This window comes from Lagenorhynchus albirostris, chromosome 17, assembly GCF_949774975.1.
Source record: "Lagenorhynchus albirostris chromosome 17, mLagAlb1.1, whole genome shotgun sequence".
NCBI lineage: Eukaryota > Metazoa > Chordata > Mammalia > Artiodactyla > Delphinidae > Lagenorhynchus > Lagenorhynchus albirostris.
In genome coordinates, this window is record NC_083111.1 from 21,569,590 (window position 1) to 21,578,062 (window position 8,473).

At 40.0% G+C, this 8,473-nt stretch overlaps 1 pseudogene; it reads right to left on the reverse strand.

Annotated features, from left to right (window-relative positions):
• Window positions 1-2,172: 2,172 nt before the first annotated feature.
• On the reverse strand, window positions 2,173-6,105 carry LOC132507936 (3-hydroxyisobutyrate dehydrogenase, mitochondrial-like; annotated as a pseudogene).
• Window positions 6,106-8,473: the final 2,368 nt, after the last annotated feature.

Sequence of the window (8,473 nt, forward strand, 5' to 3'; positions counted from 1 at the left end):
ATGAAACATGGATGCTTCCAAAATTTACTCAAGGTCTCACTGACCAGGCTATAAGTAATTTTAATTATTATTTCTTATGATTATGGTAGATAAAAAGTCTCAGTAGCATGCTAAAAATCTTTAACACTTGTTTACTTTTTTGTTGATAGCTTTCCTCCTCCCAGGCTCCAGCCAACAGTAGCAGTAACATATCCAGATCTTAAGAGGATAGAAGTGCACTGAATATGGAAAGGAAGAACCAGTAATGGTTCCTATATATTCATTATGCGAATCAGCATCAAACTAAGGAATAAGCTTCCCCAAGGATAAGTTGACAGCAAACAGTTTCTCCTCTTAATGAATTGAGGAAACAACTTTGAAGTTATCCATAGCCACCGCTTCTGAAGCAACCAATAGCTTTGTAACTATTAGTTTACTTGTATTAGATTAATTTATATTAGAGTTTATTTAATGCAATTGCTCACAAATTTTAAACAATTTTGTAGAGTAGTGTTCTGTATCTGTTTAAATGAAATGCTTTCCTAAGCTCAAGATCAGTGTTTTTATGTTGTGTAAATTATGAAATTACTGTGGAATATCTGGTAAACTTGATAGGAAACCCCAGATGTCAGCACTTTGCTGGGCAAGATTTAAAGTGGCCCACACCATTAACCCTCATCAGGAGAAGTATCAGTGGGCTAAGTCATAAGGGCATGCCCATCCATTACATTCACCCAGGATAATGTGAGAGAGAATCAAAGGGCAGTCAGACAGGGACCTCTATGCTCAGATTCCACTGCCAAGAAATGGCCTAAGTCAGCTCTTGTTGTTGAAGAAAATAACCCTTTAGGAATCAGATTGAATCCTATTCTAAGTTTTAGAGGAGGAAGGATACTATTTAAACATTGATGAAATGTGTCTCTTTTTTTTATCAGCATAGAAATTTATTTGAATCCAAAATAATATGGTTATATTTAGCATAGTGTAATAATTATCTAAAGCACATATCATCATTGGCTCTGAAACAGTTCTAAAGATGTCATTCTTTTGAAGTCAAAAAATATGCAGTAGGGCTTCCCTGGTGGCGCAGTGATTGAGAGTCCACCTGCCGATGCAGGGGACACGGGTTCATGCCCCGGTCCGGGAAGATTCCACATGCCGCGGAGTGGCTGGGCCCGTGAGCCATGGTAGCTGAGCCTGCGCGTCCAGAGCCTGTGCTCTGCAACGGGAGAGGCCACAGCAGTGAGAGGCTCGTGTACCGCCAAAAAAAAAAGAAAAGTACGCAGTAAAAATGTACAAGGAAGCAAAAATATTAAAAAAAAAACAAGTTTGCTGAGTATCGGAAGTTGTTACAAGAGGGGCACACCAAGATAATAATAATATCTAAAACTCTTAATAATAAGAGTCCAAATTACATAACATGCAGCAAGGAGTTCTCTTGCATTAACAACTCCTAGAAAATAAACCAGTAATCTCAATGCAAGAATATCATCCCTGGGTTAACAGGCCAAATTTTCTGAGGGACACAGGTAGTAATTCACTATACTTCCCCTTTCTCTAATACCTTTTCTCACACCAATTTCTTTTCTTTCCTCGAGATTTTATCCTGATGAAAAAAAATTAGTTTTATTTGTAAAGTGTAGTAAATAATATCCTGATTGAAGTAGGCAGCGTTTTAGCTGAAGATGCTAGGAATCAAACTTCTGAAAAAGGCCAATCAGCTAGCTAGCTAGCAGTTACCATCAGTGGCTTGCAGAAAAAAAAATTACGGATGCTATGTTTGCTAAATAGATAAAAAGAATAAGCACTTTAAAATGGGTGAAAAATCCCAGGATTTATTGTGACCTAGACCAGAGGTCCCTAACCTTTTTGGAACCAGGGACCGGTTTCCTGGAAGCAAATTTTTCCAGGGAGTGGGGGCAGGTGTGTGAGGTTCAGGCGGTAATGTGAGCCATAGGGAGCGGCAGATGAAGCTTAGCTGGCTTGCTTGTGACTCACCTCCTGCTGTGCAGCCCGGTTCCTAAGAGACTGCGGACTGGTATCCATCCGAGGCCAAGGGGTTGGGGACCCCTGACCTAGACACTCAAAAGCAGACAGTTGACCTTTGATTAAGCCCATTTTCCTGTGGAGTGAGCCGTAAGGGGCTCCAAGACACAATTTGGTTTCAACAGTGTTCACAGCCAGAGGGCAAACTCAGAATGTCTCCTCCTCTTGCAGAAACTGGAACACGGATGAGAAGTCTTTTTTTGAGTAGCCCTTCACGCACATCATCCCTGTAGATCTGATGGGCTTGACTGCCCAGAAGGATTGGGCTCTTCGTGCTGATAGCAGAGCCTCATGCTAATCCCAGATCCTTAGCCATGAGTGTTGCTCCGAATCCGCCCTGATAGTAATTAGCTGAGGGAACGCCATCCATCACCCCAGGTACAGGATTATAAGTGTCACATGACCAACATCGTCCTGAGCTCGTATTTAGGATTTTAGCCAAGAGTTTTGGGTCAAGCCCTAGCCTGAGTCCCAGATTCATAGCTTCAGCAGTTCCAATCCTACTAATAGCTAACAGCAAGTTTTTGCAGATCTTCCAAGCCTGGCCAGTCCCAACAGCTCCACGATGCACCACATGGGAGCCCATGCACCACAGCAGCTCAACCCCTCCCATCCTAAATGTGAGGTTGCCAGACTGAGCCGTTCCCACACCACCAGAAACAGGGGCATCCGTGAAAACTGCTCCCATTTTCTCAACTTCTTTGACCAATTCTCTCAAAACCATGGGATCAACAGTACTGGAATCTATTAATAGTGAGCCTTCCTTCACTTTTTTGTGAATTCCATTTGCTCCAGAATAAGCTTCTAGCGCACTGATGCATTGTAATAATTCCGTCAGCTTTTTCGGCTACATCTGCTGCGGAAGACACTACCGGGTTCACCTGCATCTAGAAGCTCTTTGCACGCATCAGGGAACACATCATCAATAATGAGTGGCTAGCCATGTTTCATGAGATCTTTTGCCATTGGATTCCCCACGTTACCTACTCCAATGAATCCAACTGGAGTCTTAGAAGCTACTGACCTAGAACACAACGCTGCAAGGCTTGCCACCTCTGGCTGCTGCGGACGACTCCTGTATCAGAGGCCGGAGGTGGCTCCACGGAGACGGGAGGAGGCTGCCACGCTGCCCCCGCCCCTCCTTCCCACGGTGACCTCCTCGACTCCCGGCTCACCCACTGGCTGCTACAGGGTGCGTAGTGCGGAGGGCCGGCTCGGCTGTGGTGATTCTTAATATCTCTTTGTTACTGGGTTACACATACAATTTCACCTAGTGAGCGATTTAACAGAAGGAATTTTTTTCTACGGCATTTTTGTGGCACAGCAGATAGAAGTGAGGTCACTATTTCTTTGAAAAACTGAATTAAAAATTTATAGAAAGTCATGATTCATTCTACAAACATGCTGAGTCAAAGAAACATGAAAATTGATGCAATGGAGGAAGAGTGCTAGACTTCCCTAATGCTCAACTGGGACCTTTCTTCTGGTGTCAGAACATGGTTGTGTAACTCCTTTAATCCCAGCAGATTTTCCAAAAGTTCCAGAATCTTCAGATTTTGGTAGCCCGTTTACTGCCTTTGCCCCCCCTCCATGCCAAACCCTCACCTCACCCCGCACACATTTATTTTTTACCAGTTGTCCTCCAGGGTGTTTTTCTTTATATAGTTATTGCAGCAGTTTGTTAGACTACTGACACCCGGTGCAAATGCCCCTCCCCCCCGTTTCCTCACCCTGTGTAGTTTTGTTCCACCTTGACCTGGGCTTGGTCACGTGACTTGCTTTGGCCCAATGGCATATCAAGAGCTGAAGCTTGGAGAGTACCTGTGCTTTAGGGCTCGTCCTCATGGAAACCTGACATGTTAGGAAGCCTGGCTAACCTAGTGGAGACTAGGCACAGGCCACAGCCAGCACCAGTGGCCAGACATGTGAAAGCAACCAGCCCTAGTCCAGCAACCAGATGATGGCAGCCTCAGTAGTCACCTCAGGTGAAAGCAAGATAGATCCACCCAGGAGATCTCAGCCCATTCTGCTAATTCACAAATTGTGAGGAGATAAAGTGCCTGCTGTTTTCAACCACCAAACTTAGGAGTAGTTCATCACACAGGAAGAGATATAACTGTCTTCACTGTTAGATTATCTTCCCATTTTATACCATGTTTCCTCTCAAAGGACTGTTCCTTTATCCAAGATTCTAGAAAAGAAACAACAACTGATGAGGCTGATAGAGCCTTAACATTTTTAAAAAGTTTTATAAACTTTTAAAATAACTATGTTAATAAAATCAATATTTATTTTATCACAAAATTATTTTCTTCAGTTGCCTTAAGAAGTAATGCAGAATTGTACTAAGTTTATAAATTTGGAGGCTCTAAAAATGTGTTATTCCTTGGATTCAAGTCCTAGTGTACTTTATGTGGGCATTCACGTTTGCAAAATGATTCCAGGAAATTTGTGATTTCATTTTACAACTTTGGCCTAAGGAGTCTTATGATATTTTACCTGAGAAAAATAATACATTAATTCCACTTTCAGCTATTAAACCCGTGGTTTCCTGTATTTTCTAAATTCCCTATCAGTAAAGAAGACTATGTATAGCATACAAGGCTGTCATGATTAGGAGGAAGGTAGTACAGAAAGAGCCCGCCAAATTAGGCATTGTCCAGTCATGTCAGTATACTAACGTGGGGAGCCACAAGCAGCTTGAAGCCTGGAAAAAAGACAGATACAATGAAATGATTATCCTAAGGATCAGGATAATGATTCCTATGATTTTGTTTTAAATAAGAATGGCAGAGGATTCTGGGGAAATGATGGTGGCTACAGAGAAGATTTTTATCCCTGAATATGCCACCCCTCCCCGAAATACACAACCCCCCCACCCCCAAAAAAGAAAGAAAAGCATCTAGGATAGCAAGACCAAAAACCCACAGACAACATCTTCAACAAGGTATCCACATGAACTGCAACATACAGCCAGGTAGGAACAAATCAACAACAGGAAAAAGACCTACATATGTGTATCCCAAGGTGTGTGGGAGAAAGACGAGGGAAGGATTCTCTCTCTCTTTCAGGAGAGCCAGAGGTTACTATGGCTCAAGGGCTCACTAAGATTGAAAAACTCATTGAGAACAGCGGCAGAAACTGGGAGTGAACATTGCAGGTTCCACCTTGCAGCTGAGTGCAAGAACTTTGAAATGTTCTGAGGATGCCAAGTGTTCTGGGGTCTGTGAAACCTTGACACCTATCAAACCAAAGCACCATTCCAGAACTAATCCCCATACTCAACAAGGACAGGAAAGAGGAGGTCTGGGTAAATGGGAATAGGAGGGCCGAGGAGGAAGAGTTTAGAAATTTTAAGGTCATTTTTTAAATTATGTCGTGAAAATAATAGAAGATAGTGAGCCCTGGAGTTCTGAAGCTAGAAATTGTCTTCTGATCTATGTTTCCCTCCTAAAGTGGAAACTTATTTCATTTAAAAATGAGTGACAGAAGAGTATTCCATTCACATCCTGTAGAAAATCAGTGAGAAGAAAAAGAAAAAAGAAGGGTGAAAAGAAAGTTCCAGCAAATCCTGAAAGCGTGACAGAAAGACACGTCCACAGAACAAATGAAATTTATTGCCTGATATTGCGGAAAAAGTAAAAGAAATTTTAAAAGGAATAGAAACTGGTTTTAAGAAAAACATAAAAGAAATTAGAAAAATTCAGAAATGAAGTGATTGGAGAATAGGAAGTTTTGAAAAGGTGAAAGAATTCAGTAAGTAATTTGTTTTAAAAAAAAATCATGTCTCGAAAGAAGGTTAAACTAGAAGGAACACAAGTTTGAATAAACACAGTGGATAATGTCTCCTTGGAGAAATAGCTGATTTCAAATACAGCATGAGAAACGAACAAGATGTTCCTGTTACATCTTGTCATACAAGAGAGCTGGGAAGACTTCAAAGACTACTGTGGTTGTATGGAAAGGACTCAGAAGCCAACTTGAACAGGATCCGTGAACCTAAGAGGGGACAATCTCTGCATCGATATTTATAACAACCTCACTGAAAACAACAAAGAAAGAAAATACCTCATTCGTCATCTTCGGAAGCTACTTTGGAGTCAATCTCTCTCTCTTTTTTTATGCTTTTTTTGTAAAACTGGTAAATAAAATAAAAGAAGCATTTACTTTTCCTTTCCTAATTAAACTGTAACTCAGGGCAACCAAATAGTTGATGAAATAATATTCTAGCTAGTAAATGAATAATAATCTAATTAGTAGAATATCACCATTTGGTACCCTTAATAAATTAATGGATCTAGGCATTGATCATTAATGGCTGCAACATCACAGTAAGTTTATAGTTCCTTTTGGAATTAATCAATATTATCTATGAAGTAAACTTGCCAAAAAATCACACCTGAATTATGTCAGTGCTCTAGATCTATCTACCAACTGACAGTAAATACATGGGCCAAAGGAGCATAATAAATATATAAACATAAAGGGGATGCAATCAGCATAATCCAGACAGTTGGGAACCCTACTGGATGAACGCTTTGAATTCAATGACAAATACTTGCAAGAAAAATGAGCAAATTGAGTTCTTTTAAATCTATACTTTAAAAGAAAGTGTGTTTGGATCGGCAATCAAATAAATAATGGTTATTAAAATAAAAATACATTTATAGGACAATCAAGGAAACATGAACTGACTGGCTACTTGTTGATATTAAGGAATTATTATTATTTGGGGATGCGTGATAATGACATATTTGAGCTTAAAAAGGACAGTTCTTGCATTTTAGAAATATGTATACTGACGTTTTCACTGAGAAAAAAAGAAATCTGGAATTTGCTTTAAAATTGCTGGGGATTATGGTGGTAGTAGTAAGAGAGGGTATAGAGAAAATATATTGGCCTGCAATTGATATTTGATGAGAACAATTGATGAAAGTTTCTACTTCTTTCTTTTTACTTCTGTAGATGTTTGAAATTTTCCATACTAAAACATGTTTTATAAATGTAGATGGCTTGCAATTTGCTCTTCTGAGCTCTCAGAAGGCAAAAAGCCATTCTTAAATTAGGAGCTTTCTTCTCTAGCCAAGAATTCTAATGATAATTTTGTCCCAACTGGCCAGAGCACTCAGATTTCTCTGAGATCTGTTGGTGAAAAAAAAAAAAAAATCAGCACAAACAATAAAGAGGCTCTTTAGTCTTAGAAGAAAACAACGAAGAGTAAAGGCTGGTGCTAGGTCTAGGGCAATAGTGTAATATCAGTATAAGACAAAATATTAGTTTCTTCCAAAATCCACTTGTTACTACTGGGTATACTTTTGCAGCAAAATATCTTTTCTACATTGTCAGCATTAAAGTAAATTTACTATTTAGGTAGCATTTACATTATCATATACTCAAAGCCTAGAAATAATCCCCTAGGCTGAAATGACATTAAATCTTATTTTGGCCATTGTAGTGTATTCTCCAGTCCTACTTGCTTTGTCTATAACTGTCATAAAAAGGTGTGAGGAGATCTGCCAATATTAATGCCAGGATTCAAAATGAGTTCTCTGTAGCTTGCTTCCTTCAGGATCTTCTGCCCTCAGACCCATGTATTAATTTAATGCCTCAGATTATTGTATATGTCACCTCTTTCCAACTAGAAGACAAGCTCCTTTAAGGGCAGTGACTAGTCTCATCAACATCGAATTTACCCCAACACCAGTGCTTTCAAAATGTGTGTTGCTTAGTATAGGTTTGAAGTTATAGAAACAATTCTATTCTAACTAACTAATAATGATACTACTACTACTATCTCTACTACTACTGCTAATAAAATGTATGAAATAGAGTATAAATAGGAAAATAAAGATAACACTGGAAATCCCAGACTATAAAATGAATTATCCCAAAGCCACCGGCCAATCCATCGACTGTAAACAGTTACTTGTGAATTGGTCAACATTTACATGCATAATTGAGAGAAGGGTTAAAACAAATTTTATTACCAGAAAGCACAATTTTTATACCTACAATTTTTGAGCTCAACTAACCTGTAGTTTTAACAGAAATAGATGAGATTCAAAGTGTTCATCCAGTTTCCTAAATGATCCATTTCCGATCTTTCCTTATGAAACAATCAATTATAACTCTAATAATTTGTCAAGGATTCACCCAATCTCTACTTCCTTTATTTTCCAAGGTTTGGTATCATTACAAAATCAAGTCCTTCGGCGGAATATAATAGTTTCAAAATCCCTCATCAATATTATTCACTGAGATAAAATAATATGAAAATTTAAAAAACACTGGCTGGGCTTCCCTGGTGGCGCAGTGGTTGGGAGTCCGCCTGCCGGTGCAGTGGACGAGGGTTCGTGTCCTGGTCCGGGGGGGTCCCGCGTGCCGCGGAGCGGCTGGGCCCGTGGGCCGTGGCCGCTGGGCCTGCGCATCCGGAGCCTGGGCTCCGCGG